This window comes from Colossoma macropomum, unplaced genomic scaffold (genome assembly GCF_904425465.1).
Source record: "Colossoma macropomum unplaced genomic scaffold, Colossoma_macropomum, whole genome shotgun sequence".
In the NCBI taxonomy this organism is placed as follows: Eukaryota; Metazoa; Chordata; class Actinopteri; order Characiformes; family Serrasalmidae; genus Colossoma; species Colossoma macropomum.
The window spans coordinates 5,979,181-5,998,517 of NW_023494807.1; positions in this window are offsets into that span (position 1 = coordinate 5,979,181).

Here is a 19,337-nt window from a genome sequence, read left to right on the forward strand (position 1 = left end):
CTGAAAGAGCCATGAGTGCAGCGACACCCGACATGCTCAATCGAGTATGGGATGAATCGACTATGGCATTGATGTTGTCCGTACAGCTGGAGGAGTTTAAACCATTTACAATTTACTACATTGTTCTGTTATGATGTATAAGTGAAATAAATCATTTTGAAATTGGATGAATCTTTTTGAATCACCCTGTATATCGAAACATCTTGTCTGTGGTCTGGCTGAGGGGCTTAACCCTCTGCACCCCCCAACACACCCGCAGACACACACACTCCCCACCCTTCCCTATTGTTAGTCACCTTGTTTACTGGCCGAAGCAGACCTGCCGTACTGGACATCATGTGAAACCACAAACGACAGGATGCAATAAGGTGGAGAATAGCAGCAATCTGAGGAAAGTTCTCCAGTCGCCCGCACTCCCTAACTCTCTGTCTTCTTATCCCGGGCAGAAAATAAAAAAATCAATACAGGCTCACAGGGCTTGATAAAAGCGGCGGACAGGGAGAGCGGCCGCGCTGGATATAGTAAATTAAAGTGATCAAAATTTTCCAGTCGACTCAGCCCACAGCCTACATAAACTAACAACCCTGTCTCCACAACTGCCCGTCATCCTCTCTCTCTCTCTTCCTCTCTCTCCTCTATTTCAATCTTCTCTCCACCCTACACCTCAATTGCTCGCTCTCCTCCTTTATATTACCCCTATGTTTTTATTTCATCATTTTTTTTGTTCCTTCCACACTTTAAAAGTCACTTACTTTAAATGAGGTCGTGTCATTTGGTCCTGGCCTGGTCTGCCCGGTTTAACTTTCAGACTGTGAACTGTACTTAAAGCTGTTTTCTGCATTATTAATAGTATTGTTTAAAACTGATGCTGAAATATTTGCATTGATTTTTCCAGTAGATTTACATAAAAGATGATTAAACTTTTAAGCTAACTGAATAATATCTTAAATGGTACCCAAACACTCAGAGGTGTATTACAGTTAATAATAGGGCTGGGAGCACTTATGAATTTATTGAAAATTATCGCTAACTGGCATGTAAGTCAGAATAATTGTTTTTTGTTTTCCGTTTGGCATGCATAAGCAGTCTGGTCCCTTATCTAAATATACAGTAAAAGCAAAACACCCCTGGTGTTAAATAATGAGAAAAAATTGATATTTTTGATCATTTTGTCCTGATTTATCAGGTTTTTCAAAACCACCTCTTGTCCTACCTAATTTAACAATTCATGCTTCTATTTTACATTCAAATTCTCAAATTGTTAAGACAATTTTAAAAATCAAAGCAAAACAAAAGAAGACAAAAAGAGCTCAGGTCTTATTTTAAACACATGTTGGAATTATAAAAAAAAAAAGCAAAAACAAAAACAGAAAAGCCTTTTCAGCTTAAAACATGAGCCCAAATTTTGTGCAACTTATTGGAGAATTCCTCTTCTTTTTCAAAATGTCTGCACAACTAAGGGGTTAAGGTAGATGAAAAGGCGTTACTGGTGTTCTCAGAACAATGTACTGGCCATCCCAGAGTCCAGATCTCAATATCACTGAATGTGTTTGGAATAGTTGGATTGTGAGAAGCAAAAAATTACAAGCACGTTCTAAGACTGAACTTTGCAGCTCTATTGCAAAATCTCTGCAAAATTTCCTTGAAAACCTGAAACCAGGCCTTCCAAATCTCCAATTAAACAAAAGCAATAAATATTGAAAATATGTTTTCTGCTTTATTCTTACATTAAAAATTGAGTAACTTTTACTTAAGTATAATTTTAACTGGTAATTAGCACCCAATAATAATGAGCAAACAATGGTACTTACTAACTAATAAGTATTAAAATTAATATCTACATAATACACCTGGAGTTTAAAACTTCTAATCTCTTCTGCTGGCCAGCCACAGACGGCATCATCAAACACAGCTTGTGCGTTCTTGGTAAATAAAAAAGGAGAGAGAAAGAAGTCTGCTTAAAATACAATTACTCAATTACAGTAATGCAGGAGACAGCCGACTCATCAGCGCAACGGGACGTGCCATGTGAGGCCGCCTGGCACATACTCCTGATATCACTTAGCTGGGATTATCAGAGGGATTGTCAAATGAGATTACTTCCCGGTGTGAGGTAGGATTACATGCAACTGATGTTTCCACCATAAGCGAGTCGCATGAAGCTGACAGGATTAAACGGTGGCTGTCTGTCTTATGCGACTTCGGCGTATTCTCTTCGAGAATGCCTTTAGGGTCTACTTTACTGTAGCACAGAAATGCCTGGAACCCTTAGATTGCAGTCTTCTTATTTCATTATTAATCTTAAAAGCACTACAAATCATATAGCAACTGCTATGTAAACTACTATGTAAGATATGAGAGGGAGGCATTAATTGTGGACCCATATACCGTTTAAAGTGATGGTTTGGCCAAAAATCAATTACACACTATTTCTACCTTACCCAAGATGCAGTCAATCAGCCAAGCCATGTTTGGTGTCCAAGGCTTGCTTCTTTGGTTTTGCACTAGAGCTATGAGGCTAACGTAACTAACAAGTAATGGAAATGTATAGCCGCTAATTAGCAAGTTAAATCATCACATGCTTGATGTGAACTTACCTGATCTGAGATCTTATCTAAAAATAGTATGTTTGTAGGTGTGTGTATGTATACATTATAATTATAATATTTTATATATATATTATATATATATATATATATATATATAATGCCATGTATGTATATGTTGCTGTTGTCTGAAGAAAACCTTGTATCTCTTAAATAATAACTTTACAGGAGAAAGAAACATACTTTACTTTTAATGGAAGCCAATGGAACCAAATTATTTAAATACAATTTATATACAATAATTTTGGCTCATTTCTTTTAGTCCATTCTTCATGACATTTACACACAATGTAAAGAGCAACAGGCATTTCCAAATTATATCAAAAACTGAAAAACATCAAAATGTTGTCTTCTGACAACAGCAATATATATATATATATATATATATATATATATATATATATATATATATATATATATATATGGCATCAGATTGATGTTTCGATTTTTAGATGTCAAACAGATATTTGGCCATGTATTTATTGTATTCCAGAAAAGCAGAAAGCTCCACTCTTGCTTCAAATCTGGAAAAATCCACAGGTGTTTCTGTCCATCCTTCCACTGTGAGAAGACAACTCAGCGCTGTGGGTCTGAAAGAATGTGTAGCTGTCAAGAAGAACTTACTATGAAAGCAAAGAAGCTGCTGGTGTTCTCAGAACAATGGACTGACCACCTCAGAGGCCAGACCTCAACATCATATATATGTATACAACAGCAATACACACACACACACACACCACACACCATAATATATATATATATATATATATATATATATATATATATATATATATATATATATATTATAATGTAATGCAGACAATATAAAGGCAAACAGGCATTTTCAAATTATGTCAAAAACTGAAACATGACAAAAATGGAGATTCAAGGTTTTGTTCCGACAGACACACACACACACACACACACACACACATACACACATATATATATATATATATAAAGTCATTTTCTGACTTTTCCACAGTACTGAATGCGTATGCAAAACATCGGATCAGCCCACAATTCTAAAATGCTGAAACAACAGTGAAGTTGTGTAAAAATGGACAAAAGTGTAAACAGTTTCAGGCTTCAGGACTGCTGTGACACACTTTTATCATTTTTATCAGGAAGCCATACAGTGTCAGAAACCACATACATTACTTAACATCTTGCAGTGAGCATAATGAGAACTGATGAAGGATTGGCTTCTAGTACTTAACTTCTTCAGCCTCATAACTCCAGTGCGAAAGAAAAGAAGAAACATTCAGACACCAACCATCATGGCTGAAAAACATGTTATTTTGATATCTGGCCAAACTCAAACTTAAGGGTTTATGGTCTGCATTGCAAGCTGGACAAACAGGAGACACATTTTAACCAGCAAGCCTGAACCACAGGCATGCAGCTGAGGTACATGTGGCTGTGGGGGGGGACTTGGTAGTCTGACCTACCCCAGGTGGGTGACAGGGGCCTGGGGGCAGAGAGTGGGCACCAGACGAGGGGGAATGCCTGGTCAACATGCACCAGCCGTGACCTAATAGCCAGCTGACCTCCACAGGGTCAGACGGCAGACAGCCTTGTGAGGCTTAGAACAGCCTTCTGCTGCACTGCTTAACATAGCAGCCATCGCACGCTAACACACACACACACACACACACAGAGAGAGAGAGAGAGAGAGAGAGAGAGAGGGAGAGAGAGAGAGAGAGAGAGAGACCCCCACAGGCCCTCGACACTTAGCATTGACTTTTTACTCCCACACCTCTGTTCACCACATAGGAAAACAGAGATGAGAGAGAGAGCGAGAGAGAGAGAGAGAGAGAGAGAGAGAGAGAGCGAGAGAGAGAGACAGAGAGAGAGAGAGAGAGAGAGAGAGAGAGAAAGAAAGAAACACCAATATTTTGCTGTTTAAATGGTTTCAATTGATCCTTTAAATGGCCAGGGATGACACTAAATATGCAATCTATAATAACTCAAACTGCTGATCGATCAGCCGCAATATGATAATGACAGCTTAGTTTCACATGTGTGGAGCCACTGCATCTCCTTTATTTCTGTTTTTTTTTCTTCCTTTCTTTTTTTTCTTAGCAGTCTCTTTCCTTCCCTTCCTGTTTGTTTACATTATAATATATATATATATATATATATATATATATATATATATATCTATTATATATCATATCATTCTATTTAGATTTCTTCTATTCTATTCTATTCTATTCTATTCTATTCTATTCTACCCACAGTTCATGCCTATATTTAGAACTAGAATTACTGAGCCATTTTGCTTACATTCCAGTTCAATTCCAAATGACTGTCTAATCTTGAATATTATGTATTTCAGTGGCACATTTCAATAATTGTAGTACATTCAGTGCCTGATCAGAGCTAAATCTTATATAGTGAATATAATACTCCTGCTCCATCTCCTACCACTATAATAATAATAATAATAATAATAATAATAATAATAATAGTATAATTAACAGCAAATAAAGTAATGAGAGTGAAGATGTAAAGTAAGGACCCACATACAGTACAAAGCGATGGTTTAGCCAGAATTCAAATTTACACAATTACCCTCTTAGCCCAAACATAGATAATCAGACAAGACAAGTTTGGTGCCCAGTAACAATAATACTAATAATAAAAACACTAAGCAGTGACTCTGATTCTCATTCCACTCAAAAATGCTGACGGAGTTGTACTTCACAAAGGAAAACTGTCCATTCTGTCCTCATCATTTTCCATAACACACATTTATTTGATTTGTTGCATAGTTTTCACACCTCTCTGCTCTGTTCGCTGTATTTCCTCCTGACAGAACCTGAGTAATACTCTAATCTCATTACAGGTCAGAAATCTGAAGGCAGGCCACGGGGAGGACAGCTCACCAGCAGCGTCCTTTAGGGCCAGCGTGGAATGCACTTCTATATTTATCTATTTTAATCTCTTTCTAAAGGAAAAGGATTGCAATTGCATATGCCAGTCCTGGCAATCCAATTGTATAACAGTTGGTAGTCGTATGTTTAAGTAGTGATTTAACCGTTAAAACCTTAATAAAGATTATACTACAATCCTCGTCTGAATCAGAGACATGAGGAGGGGTGGATGTAATAACTAAATGTGGCATTTCAAAGCTGTTTTGTTTGGTCTCTGCTTAAGCATATAAACCAGCCATATATAATATTTGAAATATAATGATATATGACAGCCATTTTCAAAACAACCAGCAAATAAAACATACTTTGTAATTACTATTTTGAAAAGGAACCTCTCTCTCTCTATCAGTTCAGTTCTCTCTCTCTCTCTCTCTCTCTCCCCCTCACACCCACACATGGAGACTCTCCCACACGTTTAATCACCCCCCCACCACCGGACTGATCGCTGACAGATATGAGGCGCGGCTTTAGCATGCTAACACTCCTTTTTATCCCTTTATTTATTTCTCCCTTCCTCTTTTATCAGGGCTAATATTTCTTCTCTGTTAAGGTGCCCTCCGCTCACCCTCACACGCATTAATCCAAAATCTAAATACTAAATATTGATTGATACGTTATCAGCGCATAGCAGTTGGTATGGGCCCTATTGATCCGGCCAATGATTTATGATCATATTTAAGAAAAATCATTTCCTGTGATTATTCGAGGTAATGGGCTTTTAGTGAGGGCTGTAATTCTTTTTTTTTTTTTGGCGTATCAGCTCTCAGAGAGCGCTGGGATTGAAGCGATTCCTCACGGAGCTGTAAGAGTTCGCCGTGACGCCGTTCGGGTTGGCGGGTGCACCTGCGAAGATTGGGATGCTCTAAAGCTGGTGTAAGCTAAGCATCTGAGCTGTGTCACTGAAAAGAATGGCCGTCCGGATTGCCTCTTTAATCACAACAAAGATTAACAGACGCTATGAGAGCGGTTATTAGCAAAACATCTTGCCCTCATCAAATCAATAAGTTGATGTGTAATCAGGGCTGGAGAGCAATGCTGGGACGCTTTCCCAGTGAAAGATCCTGGCAATCAGAAGCTACCGGGGCGGCAATTACCTCTCAGCAAAAGAGGTGCTCTACCTCGACAGGCTGGCGCGGGGCCAAAAACACACACTCTCGCAGAGTAACACATTACCTCACACGACATAGACGACGAAACACGATCGTCTATGATGTTTCTTTATGTTTCTGCAAGCAGTGGATTAGACTGTTTTTATTATTTCTTTACCTATTTACTGAATTTGTGGATATAAAAATAAAACTGTCCTCATGATTAAGATATTACAGACACTGTCACTGTCAGAAATCATGAGCAGGCCAATAATAATAAGCCAGAAGCACCAAAGAGAAGATGGGATATGCCAGAGAAACACCATCCATTTGTTTGCTAGCAGTTAAACTGACTCAACAGCATGTAATAATAATAAGAATTATTATGGATCATTTCTATTGTCTCATTCAACATCAAATGTTTGATGATCTACTATTTATATTTTGGTGACTACTATAAAGGTAATATAATGATGTTGGCCAATGAAGTTTAGGTGTTAATAATGTTGTGTGCAAAAGTTTGCACGCCCCTGGTCAAATGTGGTCAAGCATGGTCAAACATGTTTTGCTGGTTTTCTAGGCTAAAAATAAGCACATATCATCTACAGAGGTCACACATTTTAAGGCACGATTACCATTCATCAGCTGAATTTAACACAGAATAAAACATAAAATGTGGCCTGCGCAAAAGTTATGGCACCTTCTCTATTTCACTTTTTTTTAAATGTTACAGTAAATAGAAATTGTGCACTTAAATTAGCAGGAAAATTTCATATTCATGTGTTCCTTGTAGAGGATGTGTTAGCATATTTCAACTTAGAAAATAAACAAAGCATGTAATTTTACATTTGATTGCATTGCATTACTATTAAGTTGTGCTAAATCATCAATGAGATGCAAAATAAAATTAAATGAAATGTAACATTTTTTAAATAGTGGATAATGGATAAATAGATAAATACATACAATAAAGAATTTCTACAGTGTTGTACAAGAAATATAAATACACACACACACTTACACACACACACACACACACACACACACACACAGCTGGCTCAGCAGTGGCGCAGACGACCTCGCGACCCACGCCTGCAGACATGAATTCAACAAGTTGAAGAACGTGAAAGCTCCTTATGCAAACGGCCGTCTGCCTTTCGCCAATCAGTTTTATCATTTTAATAAGCCTTCTGATTCATACCCACCACCTCCCCTTAATTGTTCACAGCTCATTATCATGCAAATTCTTTTTTTTTATTCTTTTTCTTTTTTTTGGTTTTGTTTTTGGAGAACAGCAATACGGAGTGCAGTGTCTTCTCTATGGCTTTCTTTCTTTTTTTTTTTTTAACTGGGTTTTGTTTACCTTTTTTTCTTTTCGGTACTGCATGGTGCAGACATGAATTCAGACACATTCAAATAGATATTTGCAAAAATTTCCATATTTAAAACCCCCCTTTTTTTGTAGTGCAGAGATTTTCACGTTTGGTGTGAGAAGTCTGAATGGAAGTCTGGCTCTGTTGCTTTTCTATGATGCCATGTTTTTTGTCTTATGCTTATGCTTGAAAGCCTTTTTATGTGAAATGAATGACACAGAGTTTATGAATAAATCTGAAATCTGAAAAAAAAGTCAGATGTGTTTAGCGTCACTAGATTCTGCCGCAAAGAGAAAGACACACTTAGAGAGAAGTAGGCAGAACAGAGAGAAAGAGAGAGAGGGACAGGGAGAGAGATAGAGAGAGAGAGAGAGAGAAAGAGAGAGGGAGAGGGAGGGAGAGAGAGAGAGAGAGAATAGAAAGGGCAGGTATGCAAATATGCACTCACCCAGATTAAGCAAGGCAAATGGTGCCAAAACAATGACAGGACGAGGTAACTGATGCTGTTTAAAAATGCAAAGGCCTCTATTGAGCAGCTCTATGTGGTCCACATATCAGTAGCCAGAGAGGCACAGTGCATTAGCCCACTTTACCATCCATCCCGTCGCCCAGAGCGTTCTGCCTCTGACCCTGTGGAACGTCCATATCAATACATTGGAAACAATGAAAGAGCCCACAATCTACATATTTCATTTTATTTTATTTTTTCTCCATAGAGCAACTGTGGTGTTTGTTTACTCATTTCATTTGTACATCTCTGCACTTATCAACAGGCTGATTTTGTTACTGCACCTTTAAGACACTCGTATGCGAAAGTTTGAACACCCCAGTCACACTATGTTGACTTTCTAAGTGAAAATAAGTGAGCACACTTAAATATGGCATTTCTCTGAAAATGTTAGTATACAATTTCTATGTATTTGCTGACTTTATAATACTGGGAAAACATATTGTGCCATAACATTTGCACAGGGTGCATTATGTTTCATTTGTGCCCATATGTTAAATTTAGCAAACATACAATAATTGCAGTGCTCAAACTTTTGCATGTGACTATAAATGACCTCTGTTCTGATATATGGACATAAGAGCATGTAAATAGTTGTTTTTTGACATTCAGAATTCATAATTCAGAATGGGCTGTTTTCATTTATTGTGAGTGAATGGCATATTTTGAAACTTTCACCACGTTTCTATCATTGTGTCCTAAGAAAACCATGTTTCTCCATTTTTGTCGATTTTTATTTTTCTGTGTAATTTCAACACACCAGCTGTCCTTTACATAGTGTGAAAATTTCAGGATAAATGGACCAATAGAAATGCTCTAAAACTTGGAATAAAATCTCTTTAGACTGACTTACAATAAAAGGTAAGAGTGTTTTTGCCTTCTCCTGTAAAGTTACCATTTTGAAGATACTTGTTTTCTTTGGACAGCAACAATATATATTAAAGTTGTTTATTTCAAAAAATGAGGAAATTTTTGGTTTTCAATAATATGAGCACTATAATAGTTACAATTCAAACCCCTTTCGCTCATGTTTATTCGATCACCTCCAGATTTCTGTAATCCTTTCTTACAGTAAACACGTGTAGTAGTTTTTAGTAAACTACTGAAATTCTCAATTTACTTTAATATTTGTGTAAAAAAACTGTAGATTTACTGTGTTTCTTTTGCATAATTGTACTGTATTATTATTATTATTATTATTATTATTATGAAACAAATATTTCAGTTGTGTAGTCATGAGAGTGATGAATTAGTGGGTGGGCTTGGACAAACTTCATGCACTGTTGATTTTCTATATGAAAGTAAACTGCACATTTTAATGCACAATATTATTTATTTGCTGAATTTAACATAGTGGGAAACAAAATCAAACATAAAGTGTGGCCTGTGCAAAAGCTATGGCACAGTTAAAATTGTATTATTATTATTTTTTTCATTAAACTTAGCAATTAAATGCCATATGTAGGTTTCTTCCCAATAGAGGATGTGATAACATGCTTTCAACACATGTCAAATCAACAAGCATTTAACCAGGGGTGCACAAACTTTTTCAGACGACTGTACGGTTATTTTTTTGACTGTAGGGAATTTTGCAGTCATGTAGGATTGAACCTGCTTTTTTTGGGCCAGTGAACTGAATGTAGTTGAAGTCATTTTCTCACGTTCATGGCAAAAAACGAGCACATCAGTTTCTGCTTTTTATTCAACCAAAAATCATTCTGAAGTCTGATTAGCACATTACAAACAGCTCGGCGGTCTGATGGCCTGGCCTGAGCTGACCCCTCGAGATCTCGCACGTCCATAAAGCACAGGCGCATAATTGGCCGCGTGCATGTACAGTGTCACTTGTTGAGGATCTAACGGCTCTGCAGGCCGAGGGACTCCAATGAGCTTAAGCACCATCAGTCATGCTTTAGGCTCCGCTCGCTCTTCCTAGAAAAGGCATTACATATGCAGCTGACCTGACTCCAATCCGTGATAAAGCCTCACTAACAGCAAACCTGATCTCATGCAGTGATCTCACACACACACACAGACACACACACACACACACACACATGGCATCTGCATATGCAGGCCACACTACCAGACTGCACACCAGCGACTGATCCACTCCCTCCACTTCTAAACATGCACATGCAGAAACTGCCTGTGTACATAAGAACTGTTTGCACTATCAGTTCCTTCTTTAGAAGTGGTTTGAAAACAGTGTTAAGTCAGGGTGAATTGATGCATTGTGATGCACCAATCTGCAGGCAGCGATGCAACATAGCATGCATGATGAATCATATCAGTCTCTGTAGATAAGTGCTTTAAAAAATATATCAGATATATATCAGCATTGGTCAGATATTTACATTTGACTACTATTTATATGAATATATGATGACATAATTATTGCACTCTTGAAGATCTATGTATCATTCTCTTGCTTTCACAAAAATAATTGTTACACTTGTAAAGCTATTTCAGGCAGCTGAAGTCTCAATATCGACATAAAAGTATCGGCATCAGAGGATATGTGCGTGAAAAATATACTGGCATATTGGCATTGGCCCACAATTCCCATATCGGTGCATCCCAAGATTCAGCTGCATTTATTTTGGAATGTTCAAATAAATTACATCTGATTATTTATTCAATATGCAGTCAAATATGTACTTGTTTTTTGGCAAATAAATAAATAAATCAATAAATTTCATTCAATCACATGCTACTTTCAAACAAAAAATCCAGTCCTTCCAAAAAACAAAACTAATAAATAAATCTTCATCTATCTATTATGTACATATTATTCTTTTTATATATATATACACATATATATATATACATATATATATATATAATATATATATATGTATATACACACATTTTTATTGTAACACTTTATTTGGATGATCCACTGCAGATGCTTTATAAATGCTCAGTCTGTCAATAAGTAACACTCAACTAAATATACATTAAATGCATCTGAACTTTAAGTTCAGTGTGAAAGAGTTTATTAAACCTATTCCTAACCCTAACCTTAACCTTAACCTCAGGGCAAAACTTACGTCTACTCCCAACCCTAACCAAAATGTTCTTGATGATCAACTGAACATCACCAGAAAGTTTGTTAATTTTTAATGATCTGTAGAACGTCTATAGGGAACCATCCAAATAAAGTGTGACCAATAATATTCTTTATAATAACGTTGAATCATTATGAGTCGTCCACCCCAGTGACTGAACTACACACTACATGCTAAGTTGTATATGTTATACTTATCTGAGCCAAAATGCAATTTTAATGCACTTATTACATACATGGCATATATACAGCGCCTGAATATGTATAAAGACAACAATATTTGTTGAAATCCAGTGATTTAAAAAATAAAAAATATATAAAAAACAACATCATCCCACAATGCAGGCTGTCCTTTATATTATGCATATATTCCATGAAGAATGGAGCAATAGAAATGGCCCAAAAATAGCTCTAAATCAAGAAAAGTAAAGTTGGCTTTTTGGAGATATAAGATTTCATTATAAACAGTGATAATACGCTATATACGATAACTAGTGTTTGAGCTAATGTGTGATGTTTGAATGAGCTGATAAGGTGATAGCACGAGAGAGGGAGGGAGGGAGAAAGAGAGAGAGAGAGAGAGAGAGTGCATGAGAGTGTTTCTGCATATCCTCTTTGTCACTTCCAAGAAGCATCAAGAACGTCACTGGCCTTGTCACATTAGGCCAAAGAGGATCTGCATGAAATCCTGATGAGCAATTAGAGCGGCCTCGGCTGCAGGTATGAGCACATCCTTAATCATTCCGTCACACTGACAGATCACTGTACTGTTGCATGACATTATAATTCTCTATTTGTTGCCAACAATCGCTACTGTACAAGTTTATATAGGCTAATCCAAGTACAACCACTACATGTCCACATGTATCCAGACCCTTCTGATCAGATAATTCAGCTACTTTAATGTGCACATACTGCTGACAGGGGCATGCACGCAGTATAATTTCTAAAGAAATGCACAAAAGCACTGACCAATAGAATGGGATGCTATGGTCATCATGCTCAATGCTAAGCATCTGCGATAGGCCTGGGCTGTGGAGCAATAAAGCTCCATCCAATACTTCTGGGATGAGCTGGAGTGGCTAAAACCCAGAACTAATCATCCAACATCTCTCTAATGCGCTTGTGGCTGAATGCAGTCAGATCCTCACAGCCATGTTCCTAGTGCAAAGCCTTCCCTGAAGAGTAGAGGCTGTTACTGCAGGAGAGATACAAGGCTAATATTAATACCCTTGGAGCTCTCGTCCAGTAGGTTAGAAAAAGTGTCCGCATGCATTGTGATGTCTAGGTTGAAACTGAGACTGACCACAGTGTTTAGGGAGAACTTGAGCCAGTCCCGGGTGATGGAGCTGACCAGCTAGTTTGTGGATTAAGAGGAAGAAAGATTCTCACAGATCCAGATAGGAGAGGAGAAGCAAAAATTTGGGGACAGCTTGATTTCTTTTGAATTTTTGATTTTCTTGCTGCTACCTTTTAACTGTGTAAACAAAGGCTTGCAAAGCTTTAGCTAACATAGTGCAGCTCTGTGCTAATGCCTTGGGTATATTTATCCTCAACACTCAACTTCATGCTCATCAAAGTGTCTTCCTTGGTATGAATAGCAGATTTTTTTCAGTTTTCTTTTCCAAAAGTTCGTAAAAGTGCATACTGACACTCTACTGGCTCAAAGGTGGTTTAAACACCTGAAAGGTTTAAGTGCTGGTGAGTGCTTACATCACAAAAAATATGCGGCCTTTGGCTTCATTCCCAAAGAAGCACAGTCATTAATATTGTCACAAATTAATCATATTAATATTGTCTTTAACCTCTTAAACTGTAGGCTTATTACTCTAAATAGTTAATAATCTAAATAATCTGATGTATCCATTAAATACTAACTACTAACTACTATTAGTATATAAATACTAATATGTAAGTGATGTAGTTACAAGAGTGAGGACCCACATGTGGACCCAGAGTTTAAGTAAAAAAGCGTCAAAATTTAAAGTCATTCAGAGTGATTTGATGTGAGTTCATTGTAGAGAAACTTGCAGACTCTGATTAAGTGGTCACGACGCCCACAACACAAATACAGCCATTTTATCTACTACACAAAACCACGTAAACATGTCTTCTTTTTATATGTAATGTTTAAGATGGTAAAATAGCCATAAATCTGAAAAAAAAAGTTTTCTTTCAGAGTTATTTTGTCTTACAACAGCCTGCATGTACCTCTTCGCCATGAATGGATTAAATAAAATAATTTTAGGCCAAAAACATATTTCAAACTATTCCTAACCAATGTCTTAAACATCAGACTTCATATTCTCAACAATTTCATGTAAGACCTTTCCGTGAGGGGGCCTTCAGAAGCAGTAAGTGGTGGTTCCTATCACCACCACTGTGAACAAGTCTGACTCTGGAATTGAGCATTTCACACCAAACCACTCTGAATGACTTTGTTTACTAATGATTTAATCATGCAGTTGAAAGTTTGATGGTTTTATTAAAATCACAATTTTATAGAGTGCAATTTTCAAATCGCTAGAACTGAAGATTTTAATTATAGCCTACATTATCAGTGTTGTCTTAAAAGGTTTTAAGTGGGGACATTTAATGAAATAACATAATGTTTATACTGATGTTCTTGGCCAAAAAAATTGGCCTGGACCTTTAACTTATAGAAAACAATCACAATTTAAATCGCAGCCACAGTACTGATCAAAAAAACCACAATTAGGTATTTTATCCAATCTTTCAGCCTCACATCCATAACGTGATGAATCCCACTCTGATGCATCCGGCTGTCGACCTTTTTAAAGGAGTTTGACACATTTGGCCCGTACAGAGAGAGCGATGACCGCTCTATCCGCCCAACGCTTCCAGCACAAATTCCAATTACACCCAAGCTGCTAATTAAATTACAGTAACAGATTAAATTGGTCAATTCAATTCGTCTCAATTATGTTTGATTCGTCCAGTCAGATCGCATTTTGCTCTTCTCACGCGCGTGTCGTCTGTCCTGCTCTCATCATTTGCTCCTATTTGAAGTTAATGTAAATGTGTCAAGTGTGCAAGCGAAGCAACGGTGTCTTATAAGCAAAGTAATGTCACGCGTGGTACGACTGCTTATAAATGTTTAGGCTTTTATATGTGCTGAAGGTACAAGCCAATAAAATAAAGCTGCGTTCATTACAAGCAAGACCAAACACCCCTCACAGATAAACACACACAGCTGCCACTTAGTTGAGTCCCAGCTACAAGTCTTATTATTTATGCATGCTGTTCTCTGTTACAAACTTGGCAACAGGTGTGTGTGTGTGCGTGTGTGTGTGTGTGTGTGTGTGTGTGTGTGTGTGTGTGTGTGTGTGTAAATGTACAGTACTTTACAGAAAGTCAGAAACCATAATTCCTTTATTTAGCTTACAAAGTGACCATTACGTACAACTTAGATATTTTTCAGCATCAGAAAAAATAGAAAGCATATCGCTGCTGTCAGAACAAAACCTTGTATCTCCATTTTTGTTGTTTTTCAGTTTTTGACATAATCTGAAAATGTCTGTTGCCTTTTACATTGTGTATATGAACATGTGTACATGAAGAATGGACCAAAAGAAATGACCCAAAAATGACTTGGAAACAAGTCTGGTTTCATTGACTTACATTCAAAGTAAAGTTTTTTTTTTCCTTCTCCTGTAAAGTTAACATTTTGGAAATACGAGGTTTTGCTCCGATATATTTAATCTAAAATTACAGGGAAGCCTCAACAACTAAATATACCATGTTTTGTTTTTTTTTGGTTTTTTTGTTTGTTTTTTTTTTGTCAAATTTAGTGTCCACCCTTTGCTTTTATTAAAGCTTCCATGTTTTGGTTTCAGTTCTTCAAATAAATCTGCAGGGATATTTTTCCACAACTCCAAAGTTCAGTCTTATTAGTTGGTTGGATTTTCCGAGTCTAATGGGACTCCTAACAACCACCTGCAAGACCTGATAGACCATCACAACTGTCACCATCTGATAAACAGCTTTCCTCAATAAAATCAAGATCCACTCTTGCTTCAGATCTGAAAAAACCACAGGTGTTTCTGTCCACCTTTTCACTGTGAGAAGACAACTTAGTGCTAAGGGTCTGAAAGGATGTGTAGCTGTCAAGAAGGCTCACTGGGAAAAGGACATAGACAAAAAAGAAGAATGTTTGCACCAGAACACAGAAACTGTAAGACTGATGCTGAGATGAGGAGAAAGGTTTAATAGACTGATTGGGATTATTTGTAATCGTAATTATTTGGACTGTGAGAATCAGTAAATGCAACCAACTTCTAAGACTGAACTTTGTCTCCCAAAAGAGAATCGAAGCTGTGATAAATGCAAAAGGTGGACACACTAAATATTGAATAATTTGGTACTATATTTAATTCTTGAAGCCTTTGTGCAATTTTCTGTTTAATATTTATTGCTGTCCAAGAAAAAATGCATCTCCATTTTTTTTGTGATTTTTACTTTTCTACATCATTCGAGCAGAGCAGCTGTTCTTTGCATTGTGTGAAGATGTAATGATGAATGGACCAATAGAAAAAAATCCCTTCACATTAACTTCCACTGAAAATGAAGAACATTTTTGCCCTTCCCTGTAAAGTTTCTAATTCGGAGACGCACGTTTTTCCTCGGACAGCGACGATATGCTTCTTCTTTTCGTCCCGATACTGAAAAATGAACAGCTTGTACTTAATTGGCTGTGTTGGCAGAAAAGAAATAAACAATAGATGATCTCTGACTTTTGGACAGTATTGTACGCAAGCAAAGCAAGCCTGTATATTGCGTCTGAGCGAGAGACACAGAGAGACAGAGAGAGACAGAGAGAGAAAGCTAGCGTGTCTACAATTCCTCTGGCCTGGCTCCCTCCTCTTTACAGTCTGGCTCCCGAGCACGCTTTCAACCCACTGCTGGTGGCAAGCTGCAGCAGAGCACGCTGGACGTGTGTGTGTGTGTGTGTGTGTGTGTGTGTGTGTGTGTGTGTGTGTAATAGCTCACTGATCTTGCAACACTGAGCACAGCGCAGAATTTACATGACGAAGACGCAGAAGAAACCACCGCGAAGGAAATCCATTATCCATTTCACTGAATCCACTGACAAACAAATCTGAACGTGCCAGACAAACATCAGCCTTTCTCAAAGCAGCCTTTAAAGTCCTACTTAAAAACAGACTCGGTTCAAGACAAAAGCCCTTGGCCGTGCACGACACGGAACAGATCAGCTTTTAGCAAAGGCTCATTGCGGCCCTTTGACCGCTCCATCCGTCAACATGCAGCAGTTCAGCATCTGCAAACCCAGCAATCTTGCTGTTGCTATCGTCATTCCAACAAGCTGTTATATCTAGTCTGATTGTTGATGACTCAACCAGAAGATGAGGGTTAGGTCATACTCTAAAAATGCTCCATTCATGCTCGCCTGGGCCAGTGAGTATGACTGGGGAGGTCTTTGAAGGGGTAGTGAAGGAACTCATATTGTTGAATACTATATGAGCTGTTATCTTTTCATTGTAAGTGGCCTATAGCAGGATGAAGAATTACATTAGAAGATCACGGTATCCACCATTGTTAAGAGTTATTACATTGCATGTTAATTATTGATAATCAGTGGCATAACTACTAGCAGTGGAGGTGGGCCAATCACACTGGAAACTTTGAGTGGGGGGCCAAGTATGGCTGTCTAGTACCCCTTATAGCTCTGTATCTATGCTATTTACATATATCGCACGTATGTCTAGCATTAGCTGACATTAGTGCACCCACCTGGTTAAGACATGGCAAAATCAAATTACATTATCATTTTTTTTTTCTAATTCACTGAAGGTAATTTTCATTTGGGTGGGTTGGGGTGGGCCATTTTATATAACTTTTAATTCATTTGTTTTAAGCACTGGGTCCCCCAACATCCTAGTTATGCCACAGATAATAGCAGGTATGACTGTTCCGAGAGTGAATTCAGGTGTTATGGAACATCAGGTGACTGCATAAATATGGTAACATGCAACATGCAGCTTGAGCTCCCACAACGATAACAGCATTCTTTGTTTAATTTTCCAGCCTAATACAGTAGGACTTTTACTCATTTATTACACATTAGTGTAAAATAGGAATAAACCAGAGTTTCTTAAATGCCCTCCCATTATTCAGGGCAAAAGGGTGGAGGCTATTTCACAAAGCAGAATTGCTCAGCCATACAGGTAAGTCAAAGGACGGTCCGGTAGCAGAGCACATGCTTATTAGCCTCTTCTCACTTGAGTTTAAGTTATTCAGCTAACAGAACAATCCTGCTTCATGAAATACCCCATAAAGACCCAAGACGTCCCACAATACCTGAATCCACCCTGTCCCGTGCAGAGACAACACATCTGTGCTGAAACAAATCCAAACTGTCACATGGGATTTCTCAGTAAGCCAGATAACTTAATCCCAAAGTCGAGCTACACCCTTGAAAAAGACGGCTTTTAGTTCTTAGTGTAAAGGAAAGGGTTTTGCTTATATGGTTCTTTGCATGGAGAAATGGTTCCTCAGATTGATGGAGAATGTCTTACATATGGTTCTAAATAGAACATTTTTTAAAATGGTTCTATATAGCACCAGAAGAGTTCTGCTACTGTTACAAGCTTGATATTGATCCCCCTTTTGATGCCATACAGAACCATATACAACACATTCTACATCAATCTGAAGAACCATTTCGTCATGAAAAGAACCATTTCGAGCATGAAATGGTTCTACATAGAACCCCCTTAACTAAAGAACCCTTGAAGAACCATCTTTTTCAAGAGTGTAAAGTACATTCTCACTGGCTTCACTTTGGGTTGAAGTTATCCAGCTAAGTCTGTCCGAAATCCAGCTTTGGATCACGTGCATCAACACTACCTGCGTCCCGAGGCGTCCTCGCGAGACACGCTTCCCGCTCTAGAAAGGAAAAACAAAAACATTGGCGCGGTCGATTCGCGGGAAACACGTTTGGCGTTGGTTTTTAATCTCGCGATAGCACGAAGACGGCGAGGAAAAGCCAGGAGCCTGAACGTTTCCCACCAGCAGGAGAGAAAGAGGGAAGGAGAGAGGGAGAGAGGGAGAAAAGGAGAGAAGGAGAGAATCGGACTGCTGTGGATGGAGGGGGTGTGGTGTAGAGAGGAAACCGAGCTGAATATCCATCCGTGTTCAACTCTTTCCCTTTTCCTGAAATTATCCTGGAGGATTTTTTTTTTACTCCAACAAATTATTTATCCTTAAAAACAAAGTTCCAGAGACTCTAAGTGTTAAAAATGTGCCTAATATTCACATTTTTTAAATGAAACCAAATGTCCACATTTCTTTTATTTATTTACTAGAAATACATATGTTTACATTATTACATAGGCCTACTTCGATTGAAATGAGTCCATGTATAGGCCCATTTACACTCAATATTCAAAAATACGCCTTAAAAATAGCCCTTTTTGTCACAAACCCACCCTGAAAATAATTTTCCATTTGCTGCTAAGCTCCTTAAGTCGCCTTTTTGTTGTTTAACTGTCCTTTTCTCCTCTTCCCTCCATGTTATTGGATCAGCTGTTACTCCTTCCTTTCTCCATTCTTTCCCTTTCATCATCAGCGAAATACAGATTAGAGGGGAGATTGTTAAAAAAAAGCCCAAAAGCCCTTTAGAGAGGCAGAAGCAGCTCATTCCAGGCTCCTTTTGTGATGATATTGATGATGATGATGGCCAAGTGGACAGTTTGATTTTTGGTGTGTGTCT